The 17,321-nt window shown below is 35.9% G+C and overlaps 1 protein-coding gene across 2 annotated transcripts in view; it reads right to left on the bottom strand.

Moving 5' to 3' along the window:
• Positions 1 to 9,499, bottom strand: part of LOC129084803 (cyclic AMP-dependent transcription factor ATF-7) — a 103,148-nt gene extending 93,649 nt beyond the window's left edge. The window contains exon 1 of one of the 2 annotated variants that reach the window (XM_054591010.1): positions 9,402 to 9,499. The gene's annotated coding sequence lies outside the window, so the exon portion shown is untranslated. Of the gene's footprint in view, positions 1 to 9,072; positions 9,125 to 9,401 lie in introns of those variants that run through there. The other variant, XM_054591011.1, reaches the window with a different exon arrangement.
• Between the last annotated feature and the right edge of the window lie 7,822 nt (positions 9,500 to 17,321).

Genomic DNA, 17,321 nt, shown 5'->3' with positions numbered 1-17,321 from the left:
TTTCCTCTCTCTAAAAATAAATAAATAAAATCTTTTTAAAAATGTTAGAGTGTATATTTTGTTAATAAGGACTTTTATAATGTGACTAGTCAAATACTAATTTCCTTTTATTTGACTTTTCAAATTTTTGAAATTAGGTTTTCTTAAAATAAGGTTATTTAAATTAGCTCCATAATTCTCAATACTGTATTAAGCATATTTATCTAGGCTCCTTGTAAAATTACCGATTCCTAGGCTTTCTGGATTCTCTTGGCCTTGGTGCCCAAGAATCTACATTTAGAAAGCACCTAGAGTAATCCTGACACACTTTGAAAAGCACTAAAATGGAGATATTATATTTCTTCTACATGATAAACAGTTGTATTTTTCAAGTTTGGTACTATAAGACCACAGTTCTTAAAGTGGGGTCGCAGGGATCAATAGGAATCAGATGATTCATGGGTATTTAAATCACACATGGGTAAAAGATCTATTTAAAGGGCAAGCCAAGCCAATGCATTTTAATGTAATAGGGTATCACAAGTTCACAGAAATGGTTTTAGATTCTATGCAACAGCTAACCTTTAACAAAGCATCACTTTTCAGATTTTGGTGTAGTCTCAAAGAATAAAAACTGTAAGTATCTGAAAAAGAATCTTTTCTTTTCCTATTATGTATCTGTGTAAGCCCAGGAATTCTTCATATACCAAAACAACATATCCTAACAGATTGAATGCAGAAGCAGACATGAGACTCCAGCTGTTTTCTATTAAGCCAGACATTAGAGATTTAAAGCTCTTCTCTAAATTTTTTGGAAACTATAGTTATTTATGTTGTTATTTTAAAATAAATACATATTTTTTAAATGTCTCCATTTTCATTTCTGATATACTAAATATCACTAAATATAACCAAGATAAACAAAAACTCTTTGGAGTCCTTGATAATTTTTAAGAAGATAAAGGATGGGTACCAAGACCAAGAGCAGTTTGTTTGAGATGCACTGCTTTAAGAAATACACAAACAGTAGAGTACCCTGGATTGATCAATCAAAGATCAGGTTAAAATTAATTTCTGGATTTCAGGCTCAGACATGCAGCAACAGCTTTCAAAGAAAGAAGCCAGCTTAAATAGAATAAACAGTTTTGTAACAAATGACTAAAAACAGATGGGAGTGAGAATTAGGCTGCATCGTAAGTTAGGCAACACATGGCTAAAACTTAGAACTTACCTGGAAGCAGCTTCATACAGGCAACTACTTGAATAGAACTTTGTCTCTCTAAGCTCTTGGAGGATTCAAGCAACTATTATGAGCTATCTTCAGAAAAGTTAATAAAGCAAAAACAAGGAAGCAACAACTTGCTTAAGTGACAGCAGGAAGCAAAGTTAGAAATAAGCAGAGAACATTTTACCTATCAATGTTTGACCTCTATATATGCACTTAAAAGTAGAAAAATTCCTGGAAATCGGTAGGCTGTCAAAATCTAAATTGTGTTTTGGTTCTTTCCTACTCATTTTCAGATAAAGTATGATCCATAAAGCAGTAAACCAATACCAATCAACCCTAAAACACTGATCTTTAAGGATAGATTTTAAATCTTCATGGACTTAATTTAAACAATCTGCAAACAACAAACCTCATAGGTCTCAGTATGAGTTTAGTGCTGGATAAGAAATAGCCACAAGATCCCACAATGACAATCACAGAGACACTTAGAAATTCTCGAGGGGGGGAAAAAGCTATTTTCTAAGGCCGTCCACATACCAGCAACACAGTGATCTATTTGGGGTATTCCAATGGCCATTAATTAACTTTCCACAGTCCCAAACAAGATGTGTAAAATATTAGCAAACTACTGCTTGACCAAAACTTACAAAGAAACAAAAATAAAGAAAGTGGTGCTAAAGGAGACATGTTAGTACCAGAATTACCAGAAAAACCATGTTAAATAAAACCAACATGGTGTCAACCCAAGTTTGATAAAGCTTAAATAAATACTACTGACAAGAAATTTGGTGCCAACAGGAATCATTTACAGCAATCATGTTATATTCAATAAATCATCCTGTTTTTATAGCATAGTCAGGCATATTCCTGTTCCAGAAAGAATGGTTATAGTCTATTTTTAATCTGGAAAAAATATATAATTTCTACTGTATGGTAAATTTTAAGCCCTAAATAAAATTTAACTAATTTAACAAGTAAATCTTCTTTGTCCACATCAGGAAGAAGCACTATGTAAGATATTAGTAATTCCACTCAAAGAAAGCAAGTTGGGTTTTGTGCGAAGTTAGGGCTATGGCAGAACAACACTATTCCCACAAAGGCCCAGGCCACAAGTTCAAAAAGTGACTTTTTAAGCTAAATCTTGGTTCCTGTTAGACTTTCATAAGTTAATATTTATTAAGGACAAACGTAATATTGAATAGTAAAGAAAAACTTTTACACAGATGGGTTTCAAATATATGAAAGCAGTTAGAATTAAAATCACCTAAAGATGAAAAAAATGTAAAAAAGTTAAGCTATATGTTTTTAATGAGTTTGGCTCTCCTATTAAGTGTCATTATATCCCTCATAATACTAACGTAGTGACTCACCTTTGGTTTAGCTGAGAATCTTTCCTAGAAGTCTGCCTAAAAAGGTGTAGAAATTAGATAAATTTATCTTCTTATAAAACCTTTCCTGAATTATAACACTCATCTTTCCTTTCCTAAAAAGTCATAACAGTATGTCATAACAGTTCAGTTTCAAACTGAACTGACTTTTGCTTCATTATATACAGGCAGTGAGTATTTCAGATTTTGAAAGTTTCAAAACAAAAGGACAAACAAGGGAAGGAAAGGAAACCAAATACTATGATTTAACAGAAAAACAACAACCACAGCAACATTTTTTCGATAGAAAGTGTCCACCAGAGAAATTCTGAAGAGAAAATGTCATGATAAAATATTTTAAGACATGAAATGATCCAATGCAAAATATTTGTTTGTTGTTGGTATTAATTCTTGTTTTGTTTTTGGTTCAAGAGTTAATATTTCTTATCATTTATGTTCCTTACTTTTTATTTATCCATTCCTACTTTGTCAGAACCATTTTAATTTTGTTTTCTTTGCAGTCTTTTTCTTCCTGATTCTTCAATAGTAAGTTCCTTGATATGAGCTTCTATTTATGAATGTTTGGACTGGAAAGGACCTTGAGAGGTCATTAAGTCCATCTCTCTACTTTCCATGAGAATTCATAACTGAACAATCTGATGGATGAGAATGTATTAAAAGAAAATGTAAATAAAATATTCCCTATCAGGATGCTACTTAATTCCACATGAACATTTACATTAACAATTTGCAGTTTTCTAAAAATGAAAGTAAAAATTAAAACCCCAAAAGAGGAAGGTGCTCTAAAAATGTATTTATCAGCTAAAATTGCTCAGACATAAAATTCAACTATCAAGTCTAAAATTAACACACAGAGAAGTTGCTGGCTGCCAACGTAAAGTCTTAGTCCCTGGAGATGTCTTCTGAGGTTCTGCCTTACTTGTAGCACTATTTTACCTACAGCACATAGCATGACAAACTTAGACCACTACACCAATAAACTATAATTATAAACGGCAATTACATATGTATTTTGAAAGTTTCTAAACAAAAGGATTTTAATTCCAAACAGGAAATAAAAAGGTTTTAATTCCAAACAGGAAATAAAGGTGGTAAAGGTTTTAATTCCAAACAGGAAATAAAAAGTTAGGTCTAAATTGAAGGTGGCAATATTATGGGAAGTTACGACACAACTGTTAGGTGGACAACAGTTTAATTCTTTAATATGTTGCTTAAAATGTTCAGGAAAATATATTACGGAGAAATCAGCGTTTCTGCCTAATACAGTTTCCAAAGCAGAATTTCATTTGATGATAAGAAGCATGCATTTATAAAGAAATACTGTTACATTGTTAATCACTCTACACTCATTTAAAATAGAGAAATAAAAAAAGGAAGCAGGACCTCAAGTCTTGGGAATAGGGGGGAAAAATCGTATTTTAAAATATAGGGCCCTGACCCTGGCTGGTGTAGCTCAGTGGATTGAGTGCCAGCCTGCAAACCAAAGGGTCATCGGTTCAATTCCCAGGCAGGGCACATGCCTGAGTTGCAGGCCAGTTCCCCAGTAGAGGGCGTGCAAGAGACAACCACCCATTGATGCTTCTCTTCCTCTCTTTTTCCCTCCCCTTCCCTCTATCTAAAAATAAATAAAATCTTTACATATATAAATAAATATATATATAGCCCTGGCTGGATAGCTCAATTGGTTAGAGCATTGTCCCAATATGCCAAGGTTGTGGATTCCATCCCAAGTTAGGGCACATACAAGCAGCAACCAATGAATGCATAAATAAGTAGAACAACAAATTGATGTTTCTCCCTCTTCCCCTCTCTCTCCTTTCCTCTCACTATAAAGTGCCTATTTCTTAAGAAAAAAAAGGCGGGGGGGCAGGTCAGGCGAGGTAGAGTCCAAAAATTATAGTCTGATGAAATATTGTTAACCAAAAAGAGTATAAAAATGAATTATTAGCCCCAGCCATTGTGGCTCAGTTGGTTGGAGTGTTGTCTGTAAAATGAAAGGCTGTGGGTTTTATTCCTAGTCAGAGCACATGCCTAGGGTACAGGTTCAATCCCCAGTTGGGGAGTGTATGGGAAGCAACCAGCTGATGTTTCTCTCTTTCTCTCTCCCTTCCTCTCTCTCTAAAATCCTTCAATGAGTTTTTAAAATAATTTAAAAATAAAATCAATACGCATGCCCTCAGCCGAGGATAAATTTTTTTTTTATGAATTATTAAATAGATGGTTTTAAACTACTGGCAAGTAATGCAGTGATCTATAAACACTAGTGTAAGATAGCAAAATAAACGAACATCTAATTTCATTTTCTTTCTTTGACAGGGTGTCTAGCCTAGGATCCCAGGTATATACGTATATCAGAAACAGAATATATTTAGATTACAACAGGGCACCTCTTAATACTGTGTAAGAAATATAGGATAGATGATAAAACAGTAGGTAGATTCATAAATGAATTTTACCCAAAAGGTTGATTAATGGATTAATAACCTAATGATAGTGTGCTGATGTTATAGCACTGCTTCACTTTATTTTTACCAGTGACCTAAAACAAAAACAGAGGTGTCATTTTTATATAATTTCTCTATCAATGATACAAAGATATAAGGAATGCTCAAGAGACTAAACAAACATTAACAAGCTAAAACAATAAACCCAAACTAACAAGATGACAGTTACAGAGGTAAAGGTAAAGTTCTCAATTACATTAAAAAAATTAATTACACAGTCCTGACTGGTGTGTCTCAGTTGATTGAGTGTCTTCCCACAAAGCAAAGGTTTGCCAGTGCGCTTCCCGATAGGGGCACATGCCTGGGTTGCAGGTCAGCTCCCTGGACAGGGAGCATATGAGAGGCAACCCATTGATGTTTCTCTCTCACATCAATGTTTCTCTCCCACTCTTCTCCCTCCCTTCCTCATAAAAATCTTTAAAAATTAATTAATTACACAAATTAATGTGATCTTAGGCTTTAACAATCGAGGTAGAGTACAATAAAAAGAGACCACTCTTTCCTACATTTTTACTGATCAGATTATATCTGAGATGTTATATTCAGATCTAGATAAAAAGCCCCAGAACCTTAGGCAACTAAGTTGGTGAGGAGCCTGAACTTTATTAAAAATGTCATTAATGCTGTTTTTGTACAATATAATTGAAGAAGTGTCACAGATTATGAAATGCAATTATTTTATTTGAGGTTATTTTATTGAATTCATGTAATTTTGAAATATTAATATTTTATTCATGTCTGTAAAAAGACTCTAAGGAATTCACTTATTTCCTTTGAATTTCACTGTTCAGAAACTTTTAGAATATATACCATTAAAGTTTATATGTGAGGAAAAAAAAATGTCATTTAAGGAATTGCTGAAAGACCTTGAGATATTTATCCCAGTAATAGAAGCCTTAAGAAGACATAACTGTCACACTGGCAGGAGTGGCTCAGTGAACTAAGCGCCAGCCTGTGAAACAAAAGGTCGCTGGTTTGATTCCCAGTCAGTGCACATGCCTGGGTTACAGGCCAGGTCCCCAGTTGGGAGCATGTGAGAGGCAACCAATCGATGTATCTCTCACACACTGACGTTCTCTCCCTCTCTTCCTCCCTCTCTCCCCCTCTCTCTAAAAGTAAACAAATAAAATTTTTTTAAAAAGGACATAACTCAATCAGTATTTGAAGGGCTACCATGTTGACAAGGAATTAGGTTTATTTATTGTAGCTTCAGATAGCAGAACAGAAGAGCTTCAGCCCAATGTAAAGAATTCTCTAAAAGCAGAGCTCCAAAATGGAACAGGGTATCTGTGAAGTGGGGATCTTTTCCTTATAGTATTTGAAAGAGACCTTCCCCCAGGGATTCCAAATGTTATGGCTTTTCACATTTCTTGAATATAGAAATCATGATCTCAAAAGAAGCCTGTTAGAAGTACGTAACGTTCAAAAATGAGAAACTTAAGAACGGTTTTCTTTGACACGTTTCTAAAGAGATGGAAAACTTTTAATGAATTCCGAAGTCAGTACCATTTTCAGAGAAACCAACAAAAGAAATTAATGCTTTTTCTTTTTAATGAATGTTGCATTTATTTTTCTCAAAGAAACATTTGCACCATAAGTTTAGTCTATCAAGGAGTGAGGGGCAATTAAACACCAGCTTGCCAACTAGTCACAAGAAGAGAGGTGTCTTTATTAGACATTTATATGTTAATGCTATTTGCTCCATACAAAACTTCCCCACAAGACAAGGCTCCTCCTTATCAGACGTGGATAGGAGGCTGCTGTTACACTGACTCCCTCCTACAGCAGCCTAAGAAAAACTCAGTCTTGACATGTACAAAACAGTAACTTGTGAGAACTTCAGAGCAGCTGTGTCCAGGCAGAGCTAGGGACTTTACTTGAAGCAAAGTAGTAGCTTAACAGTTGGTTGAAAAACAATTTTCATTTGGGTTAGAAGTGGAGAGAGGAAAAAGAAAGGAGATACAGTAAGGATATCCATTAAAATTTAAAAGCCATGATAAACAAAATATGCTTACAAATTACAACACAGAAACTACCATAGGATGTAACCTTTGATACACAAATTTACACATGAGCATTCTCTAGCTTTTTGCTAACACTAATGAGAAAAACAAATCTTGCATTCAGTAGTGCCCAAATCAAAGCCAATCACAAATTCTAGGATGGAAGACTAACACAAGGGACTTTGCTACCTCCTTGGTTATTTTTCTGTGCTGCTGCCAGGCAAACTGTGAAAATGTCTGAATGTCCAATAGTAATACTCTGAATGTGAACTACAGGAACCAATTCAGTAAATAATGCTGAAGGATCAGTAATTAATTGGTCTCAGTGTGCTGTATGGGTGACTTCCTGGCCAGGAGAAAAAGCCTCAAATGGTTGCTGGAAACCAAAGGTTAATACTAAGCAACACATTCTGGTTTCTCTTCATGTAACAGCTTTAACAGTATTTCAGACATTATTTTGCTTCTCCAAAGTAAAAGAGAAGAAATGTAATAATAACTAAGTTATTGACTGTATTAGTTCAATTCGTTATTAAATAATTCACGACTATCAAAGGGCAAAGGCTTGTCATTTTTCTGTACAGAATTAAGAACTGGTAAGACTGCTTAGTATAGCTGCCAAACTTTTCTTCAGTTTCTTTTCTTACAGACATGTTACATTTCGCAATAGTCTCCACTTACCTTACGTCCTCCATATTTAAGTACAAATTGTATTTGATTTCCTCAACTCTTGCCCTAAGATATTATGACATATATTTAGCTTCTGAGCCTGGACACAAAGGAAGAAACCGAAATTTTTTTACTTTCCTAAAATATGTGTCCATTTTATTTACACTATTAAAAAAATAAGCTAGCTAAAACTAACTGCAACCATCCATTGAATAACTTATAGAATATGACTGGGTAAAACACATTTAACAAAACAAACCAATTTAATATATTTTCTGTGCTTCGAATACCTATCAAGATTGATGTCTCTACAAGAATTATAATATTATACTATACTGATTCTTCTAAACATAGGAACCAAGTGGGCTTGCTGAGAAAACTTTGCACACCTCCACAAACCTATACTTACTTACTTATGACACAACCCTTAGAGATACTAAAACACCCCTGTTAAGTAGAAAACAAACTTTTAAAGTTAGGAAAGTAGCAACAAGGGAATCTGGGTAGGAGGTGCACTGGGTAGTAAACACCCCAGTCAGAGAACATAACAAGTAATTCAGAGCAACATATAATTCCTTATGGGGCTCCAACTTGGATCGCTCATGTCCCAGTGCCCCATCCCTGAGTCAGGAAGAGATGAAATGTGGGAAGAGGAAGAGAGGGGAAATAGGAAATCAGAGAAGTGATGAAAGTGTTCTTTTTTTTTTTTTTTCTCCAACTCAACCCCTATCCAGCATTCTTGCAGCTGGTCACCAGAATGGGTGCCATATCCACCAAAAGCCCTAAATCAGTATCCCGTTTCTTCTGATGCTTAAGATTCAAGACCTGTACATATCAGCCGTCTCCTTTTCAAACATCTCCCTTGTACCTCTGGATTCTCCTATACCCTTCTCAAAGTGATGCCTTTTGGCTACTAAGCCCACCCCTACTTAAGTCTTCCTAAACTCATTGACTTAATTTTTTCCAAATCTATACTTTTTCTAATACCATGTCCCTCATATTCTTTTTATAATTCAACAGAAATGCCTTAACTCTCATTTCCGATGATTTACCCCACCTGTATTCCCAGCCAAACTCAGTGCCATGTTTTCACCTACTTATCACTACCTCCTGCCTATTGCACCCTGCTTCTTCTAATGCCAAGCCCCTAGCCCCACTCTTTGAGAAGCCAGTTTAGTCCCCCTCTCTTTTCTCCCCTTCCACCCTATTCCATGATGCTTCCATTAGACCACTTTACAATTCCACTCCCTCAGGATTCAACTCCCCTCTTCTTGCCACGCCCTGTGCCCCCCGGGGCTACTTACCCCCAAGTTCTCCCCACACTTCAGGCCTCTGGCCCCGCCTTCCCCCCCAAAGGAAGGAGGCAGGAGGAGGGAGAAGAGGGGCGGCACTCCGCAAGGTAAAGGCGATCTCCCATTAGTGCTCATCGCCGCCAATCGTAGCTTCCTTCTCTCTTATTGGCCAAGGTTAGTCCACGCCCCACCCTCTTCCTCAGACAGGCCCGGCCACCGCCTCAGCGCCCCCGTCCAACACAGCCTGGGAGGGGAGACACTGCCTGGGACCCTGGGACTGGCCAGACTTGAAGGGGAGACTCCCGTCATATCATGGACTAGTTAATGTTAACAGGACTCACCCGCTGGTAGCTCCGTCGCCTCCCGCCCGCCCGCGCTCGGTCCCACAATCTGTCTCCAGCTCCTTCTTTCCCCCCTCAGCGGAGTAGCTACTTTCCTCTCGTCCGGCCAGGAGCGCTCGCCTCTCGCGAGATATAGGAGGGGGGAGGTGGAGGAAGTGCGAGATCCGTAGGCCCAGAGTTGGAAGGGGGCCGAGGGGCGGGGCTCAGGGAAAACGTTGGAGCCAGACTTTTAGTGGCAGGGTTGGAGAGCGTGGCTGGACGAGTTCGGGACTCGTAGAGTACACGTGCTAGCTTACGGGATGTAGGGGAAAAGGAAAAGAAAAAGAAGGAAAGGGAATCCTCACAGGTGTCTGTAACAGTGAAGATGCAAAAAGTGAAGTATGTATCCTAGGACATAAAATTATCTCAATGGAGCGCACTTTAAAAACGAGACAAAATTATACCTTAATAAAGCTGTTTAAAAGAAAAAAAGGGGAGGAAAAACCTGAGGGAGGTACACAGGGGATTCAGCGTTCCGAAGAGTTGAGTAGTTTCATTTTTTTCTTTGCACGTAGAGTAGCATCACTGTGGCAATAATCTGAAACTAGCAATTTTTTTAAAAACATGTGCATGTTGTTCCTACTGTCCTCCAGCTCATGACTTCTTAATGGCAAAGCAGTTAAAAATACTTTAGGCCCTAGAACTGGAGTGAATGTATTGAAAGTCAAGACCTCAGCACAGCGATCCTACCTCATCTAGTCCTATGGCCTTGGCTGAAATGCTTCTCTGAGTCTTTACAGTGGAGTTAGCAGTCCCATTCTACTTAAGGAATTGTAATGATCAAATGAGGTAATATACAGGGTCCTGCGGAAGTAAGGCTTGCCTGAGTGTGGTTGGTGGGGTAATAATATGGGTGTAATAATTTATAGTTTTAATTTGAACATTTCACTGAAAATGTCATATGGTGTGCTTGTGTGATATTATGTTACAGAATTACATGCTTATAATTTTGTAATAAAAGAGGGATGTTATTTGTGCTGGGCCCTGTATATGAAACTGCTTGAGAATTAAAAATCACTATATTTATTACTCACCAAGTATTTTAACAAACATTTAACAGGACATATGTGCAAAGCATTCTTCTAGGCACGGAGAGAAGAGCCTAACAGACCAGGTTCCTGCACTGGTATAATTTATATTTTAGTACAGAGGAAGAGACAGTTAATAAGACAATAAACACAAATATTTCAGTTAGTGGAGAGTGCTTCAGGATAATGAAGCAGAAGGTGATTGAGAATGGAAAAGCAACTTTATACCTGATGTTGACAGAAGGCCTCTTTGAAGAAGTAACTTTTGAACCAGGAGTTGAATGATGATGAGACAGCCTCAGGAAGATTTGGGTGGAGACCTCAAATGCAAACACTGTATTAAAATTTTTCTCATATGAGTAAATAGAATAAGGAAGATATATGGAGAGTTCCAGAAAGAGTAAGAGACAGAAAATTTTCAGTGAAGAGAGAAAAGTTGTTGGCTTCAGAAAGCAGGATCATCATTGAAAGGCAAGCAGGAAAAATATTTATACAATGTTAATACGAGGTACTAAGAGATAAAGTCTTGCCAGGGAAAAAGCAATCTGTAATGACACATTTGTAGTATTTCTCATATCACTATTAAAAACGGTGACAAAAAAAAATTCTCATATGGTTACCAAGATAGTAAGTACTATGTTATTTTTTTTCTACAACTTTTTAAAAAAACTTTTTAAAATGTGCCTAGGGAGAGTGGACTCAAAATAATGCCTATGGAAATTTCTTTTCCCTCAAGTAACTTCCTTCTGCTCTTCTGTATTATTCAGTTTTCTGAACTTCCTGCCTAGGATCTCATGTATCCTCATAGCACCCTAGATAGATTGTTTCTATTCAAGGTAGAAAGAATCCAGGTTATTTCTCTTTGGTAGCAAAGGTGACACCTCAGCATAGAATCATTTATGTCCTTGTGAAGTGAATTGAGAAAAGTCGAAAGGAGTCTTGGCTTCCAATCTACTCTCCCCTAAAACAATTTTTACTTAAAATAATACAATTATAGAAAAAGACCCTCAATCTAAATGGGACATTTGTATGTAACAGAGGTAGCATTAGAAATAAGAGAGGAAGGGGGTTCTACAAATTGTGCTAGAATAATTGGCTATTGCTCTCTTCATACAAAAAAAACACAACTAATATTTAGAGATCTTACTACGTTCCAGGAAGCATTCTAAGTGTTTTATATGTATGTATTTTTTTTCCAAATTTATATCTCCAACCTGTATCTGTCCCCTAAATTGCAGTCTAATGTCTCCAACTGCCTGCTTACTAAATCTGTTAGGATAGCTAATCGGTATTTCCAATTTACCATGTTCAGACTCTTCCTCTCTCTTTCACATGTGGCAGTCCCCTAGTCTTCCCTATGTAAAAGGAACCTCCATTGTCCCAGGTGTATTTTTAAAATTGAGATATAATTTACATATCATAAATTCACCTTTTTAAAGTGATTTTTATTCATTATTTTTATTAAAAGTTTGGCGATTTTTAATGTATTCACCAAGTTATGCAACTATCATCAATATCTAATTCCAGAACATTTTATCTCCCCAAAAAGAAACCCCATACTCAAAAGCAGTCACTCTCCATTTATCCCCCACCAATTTTTGGCAACTACAAGTTTACTTTCTGTCTTTGTGAATTTATCTGTTACAGATATTTTATATAATTGGAATCATAATATGTGGCCTTTTTTGTCTGGATCCATTCATTTAGCATAATGTCTCTAAGGTTCATTCGTGTTGTAACATATATCAGTAATTTATTCCTTTCATGGTGAAATAATATTCTTTTGAATGGATACACCAATTTTTGTTTATCCATTCATCAGTTGATGGATATTTGGGTTGTTTCCACTTTTGGGCTTTTATGAATAATGTTGCTTTGAACATCCATGGGCAGGTTTTTATGTAGACATAGCTTTCAATTCTCATGATATATACTGAAGAATGGAATTACTGAGTCATATGGTAAGTCTATGTTTAACTTTTTGAGAAACTGCCAAACTATTTTTTGACAGCTGTATCATTTTACATTCCCACTAGCAATGTATAAATGTTCCAATTTCTCCATATCCTTACACCAACACTTGTATTCTCCATCTTTCTGATTTTAGCCATTCTATTGGGTATGAAGTGGTATCATAGTGGTTTTAATTTACACTTCCCACCAAGAATGCACAAGGATTCCCTTTTCTTCACATCATTGGCAACACTTGTTTGTGAGATAATTTTTTTCTTTTATTTTTCAATTACAATTGACATTCATGAAGTAATTTTTGCATATGGTATGAGGTAGGGGTCCAATTTCATTCTTTTGCAGGTAGATACCCAGTTGTCCCAACACCATTTGTTAAAAAGACTGTTGTTGCCCTGGCTGGTATGGTTCAGTGGATTGAGTGCTGGCAACCAAGAGGTTGCTGGTTCACTTCCTGTTCAGGGCATGTGCCAGGGCTGTGGGCCAGGTCCCCAGTTGGGGGTGTGCAAGAGGCAACCATGTATCTCTCACACATTGATGTTCCTATCCCTCTCTTTCTCCCTCCCTCCCCCTCTCTCTAAAAAAGTAAATAAAAATCTAAAAAAACAAAACAAAAGACTATTCTTTCCCCCATTGAATTGTCATAGTACTCTTATAAAAATTAATTGACATTGACCTTAAATGGTTGGACTTATTTTTGGAGTCTCAATTCCGTTCCATTGTTCTGTATGTCTATTCTTATGTCAATATCAAAGAGGCTTTACAACTGTAGCTTTGTAGTAAGTTTTGAAATCAGGAAGTGTGAATACTCCCAACTTTGTTCTTCTTTTTCATGATTACTTTAGATATTCTGGGTCTCTTGCATTTCCATGTGAATTTCAGAATCAGCCTCATCAGTTTCTTTAAAAGAGCCAGCTAGGACTTTATGGACAGTAAAAAGGGGCCACATGCTGACCTGACAAGCTCAGGGAAAGCCCATGTGGAGGCCTTGCAAACCCAGAGACCAAAAGTAACCACAAAATATGGACTGAAATTAAAACTGATTAACTAAAAGCAGTTTATAGCCTGTAGTCAGGTCCTAGGCTGGAATCTTCCCTCACAAAAATCAGTCATTCCCTTAATTAAGCCTATTGTCTTTTTGCATCTAAGATAACATGCCTTTGGAATGTCAAGGTAACTTCCCTTTTTCCTGACTGCTCCTGGCACAATAATCACATCAGAGCAGAGACCACAAATCCCCTAATTGTTGTTATTATCATCACATTGTGTTAATTGTTGACAGTTAGCTGTCCCGTACCCACCTGCGTAAAAGAAGTTAGGTGCCTATTGTTTTACTTTTTATCCAATTCCAAGTTTTCCCCCATTTTACTTTCTCCTGCCTCCCTAATCTATTGCCAATGGATTTCATGGAACCCCCTTATGCCTGCCTGCTCCTTTGATTGTAATGTATAAAATAAGATGCAAAACTGACATTTTCTGGAGCATTTTCTCAACTCGTTGAGGTTTGGTTTCCAGCAATTGTCATCAATTTGGCTCAAATAAACTCACAAAAATTCTCTGCAAGTTGGAATGTTTCTTACTTTGACAATTTTGATAAAGATTGCACTGAATCTGTGTATCAATTTGGGAAGTATTGCCATCTTAATAATGTTAAGTCTTTAAATCCGTGAGTATGGGATACCTTTCCATGTATTTAGATCTTCCTAATTTCTTTGAACTACGTTTTGTAGTTTTCACTTATTTTGTCAAATTTACTTATAAGCATTTTTTTGTTTGATGCTACTGTAAATGAAATTGTTTTCTTAATTTCATTTCAGATTGTTTATTGCTACTGTATTGAGATACAATTAATGTTCGTTCGTATACTGATCTTATATCTTGCAATCTTGAACGTTTTTTATGAGCTCTTATAGTTTTCTTGTGGGTTCCTGAGGATTTTCTATGTGTGAGATCACATCATGTGCAAATATAGTTTTACTACTTTATCAATCTAGATGACTTTTTTGTTCTTACTTAATTGCTCTAACTAGAACCTCCATTAAATTTGAATGGAAATGACAAGAGTGAACATTGTTGTCTTGTTCCTGATTTAGGGGGAAAGATTTTAGTCTTTCACCATTAAGTATAGTGTTAGCTGTGGATTAGTTGTAGATGTCCTTTATCACATTAAGGATATTCTCTTCTATTCCTAGACTGTTGAGTATTTTTATCATGAAAGAGTATTTGTCTATTGAAATGATAGTGTGATTTTTGTCTTTTATTCTGTTAATATGGTCTATTACACTGATTGCTCTTCATATTAAACCAATCTGGCATTTTGGAGATAAATCCCGCTTGGTCATGGTGTATAATTTTTTTATGTTGCTGTATTGTTTCCAATTATTTTGTAGGAGATGTTTGTCTCTAAATTTATGAGATGTTGGCCTGTAGTTTTATTGTCTTGTGATGTCTTTATCTAGTTTTGATATCAAGATATAACTGGCCTCTTAATATTCATTCTTAATAGAATGAGTTAAGAAATGTTTCCTCCTCTTCCATTTTTAGGAATTTTGTGAAGAATTGGTGGTAATTCTTGAAACATTTGGTAGAATCCACCAGTGAAGCCATATAAATGGTTCTAGGATTTTCTGTGTGGGAAGATTTTTTAAAAAATTATTGATTCAATCTCTTTACTTGTTATAGATCCATTTAGATTTTGTATTTCTCCTTGAGCCAGCTTCTATAGTTTGTAGCTGTCTAGGAATTTTTGCATTTCATCCAGGTTATCTAAGTTTTTGATATATGATTATTCATAAATATTTCCTTGTAATCCTCTTTATTTCTGTAAGGCTAATGGTAATGTGCCCCATTTTCATCCCTAATTTTAATAATTTGAATACTCTCTTTATTTTTGTCAGTCAAGATGAAGTTTTGTCAATTTTGTTGATGTTTTCAAAAAATCAACTTTAGGCTTCATTGACTTTTTTCCTATTATTTTTTTATTCTCTATTTCATTTATTTTCACTCTAATCTCTATTATTTCCTTCCTTTTATTTGCTTGTCCCTCTTTTTCTTTTGCCTAGGTTATTGATTTGAGATCTTTCTCTCTTTTTTAAGATTTTACTTATTTATTTTTAGACAGAGGGGAAGGGAGAAAGAGAGGAGAGAAACATCAATGTGTGGTTGCCTCTTGTGTGTCCCTTACTCGGGACCTGGCCTGACCAGACATGTGCCCTGACTGGGAATCAAAGCAGCGACCCATTGGTTCTCAAGCAGGTGCTCAATCCACTGAGCCACACCAGCCAGGGTGAGATCTTCTTTTTTTTAATATATTTATTTATAGCTATAAATTTACCTCTAAACATTGCTTTCACTGCATCCCATAAATTTTGATATGTTATGTTTTCATTTTCATTCATCTAAAAGTATTTCCTAATTTCCTTTGTAATTCCTTTTTGACTCATTGGTTATATAGGAGTATGTTGTTTAATTTCCACATATTTGTGAGTTTTCCAAGTTCCCTTCTGTTATTTATAATTTCATTTATTTGTGATTGGACAGTGTACTTAACAGTATTAAAATATTTCTAAAATTATTAAGACAGATTTTATGGCCTAATATGCGGTCTATACTGGAGAAGTTTTCGTATGAACTTTAGGGGAATATGTATTCTGCTGTTATTGGAGTGTTCTATAGATATCTGTTGAATTTAGTTCATTTATAGTGTTTTTCAAATCTTCTTTTTCCTTGTTGATCTTCTGTCTGGCTGTTCTACCCATTACTGAAAGTGAGTTATTCCCCTATAATAACAAATTTCAGTTCAAATTTCAGTTACCATGATATAAGAACTCTGCTGAGTGCTTGCATGAAGTACAAACTTCACTGCTGATCATCACTGCACTTCATAAATATGTGCAACACAATCAGTTACCAATCATATTACTTCTTTCAAAGTCTGTTGGTGATTAATCACTGTGCATCTGTTATTCAGTTTATACACAGACAGCAAAGTGTGTAGTTGTATTGCCTCTTTGTCTTTCGGTGATAACCCATGTGACATTTTACAAAATTGGACAATCAATGGAGGGAATTAGCCAAAAAAAAAAAAAAAAAAATGAGAGAGAAAAAAACAAAAAGTGATAGTGCAAGAAGTATAATTCAAATTGAACATAAACAGAGTTTAAAAAATATAGCTGAGCAAGGGAATGTCAACACTGGAACCATTCTAGAGGCTCAAAATAAGAAACCAAAGAAACTTAGTGAAGGTGAACTTACTGCCATAAATGAGGAAAGTGACAAAAAGGATAAAGATATCCAAAAGGAAGTGATTCCAGCAAATAAAAATCACATCAAAGGAACACTCAGATACTTCCTGGTATTGAAAGTCCAAAGAAAAGCCCTGACCAGTGTGGCTCAGTTGGGTATCATCCCACAAAGTGAAAAGTCACTGGTTCAATTTCCTGGCAGGGTACATGACAGGGTTGCAGTTTAGTTCCCGGATGGGGCACGTGCAAGAGACAACCAATTAATGTTTCTCTCTTACATCAATGTTCCTCTCTCTCTCTTTCTCCCTCCCTTCCCCTGTCTCTAAAAGTAAATAAATTTTAGAAAGAAAATACAAGGGATAAAATGTTGGAAAGTACTACAGGATAAAATGATCCAAATTTAGAAAGGAGACTAACAACTTATCAAGGCATAGAAAAAAAAAAATCTAAGTTTTATGACAAGAAGGTAAGAACTGTTCTAACTACTCGAGATGTTTCTACAAAAAATTAAAAAAACCTTTTAATTTCGCCACCAAAGAAAAGAAAGCGGGGTACTGAAATCTCCAACTATTATCATTCACCTATCTATTTCTCCCTTCATTCTGTCAATTGTTGCTTCAGATATTTGGGTGTTCTGTTGT

This window comes from Pteronotus mesoamericanus, unplaced genomic scaffold (assembly GCF_021234165.1).
Source record: "Pteronotus mesoamericanus isolate MK-2021 breed Mesoamerican mustached bat unplaced genomic scaffold, CSHL_Meso_final scaffold_21, whole genome shotgun sequence".
In the NCBI taxonomy this organism is placed as follows: Eukaryota; Metazoa; Chordata; class Mammalia; order Chiroptera; family Mormoopidae; genus Pteronotus; species Pteronotus mesoamericanus.
The sequence above is the reverse complement of the archived record's forward strand: the minus strand, read 5'-3'. Positions and strand labels throughout refer to the sequence as shown.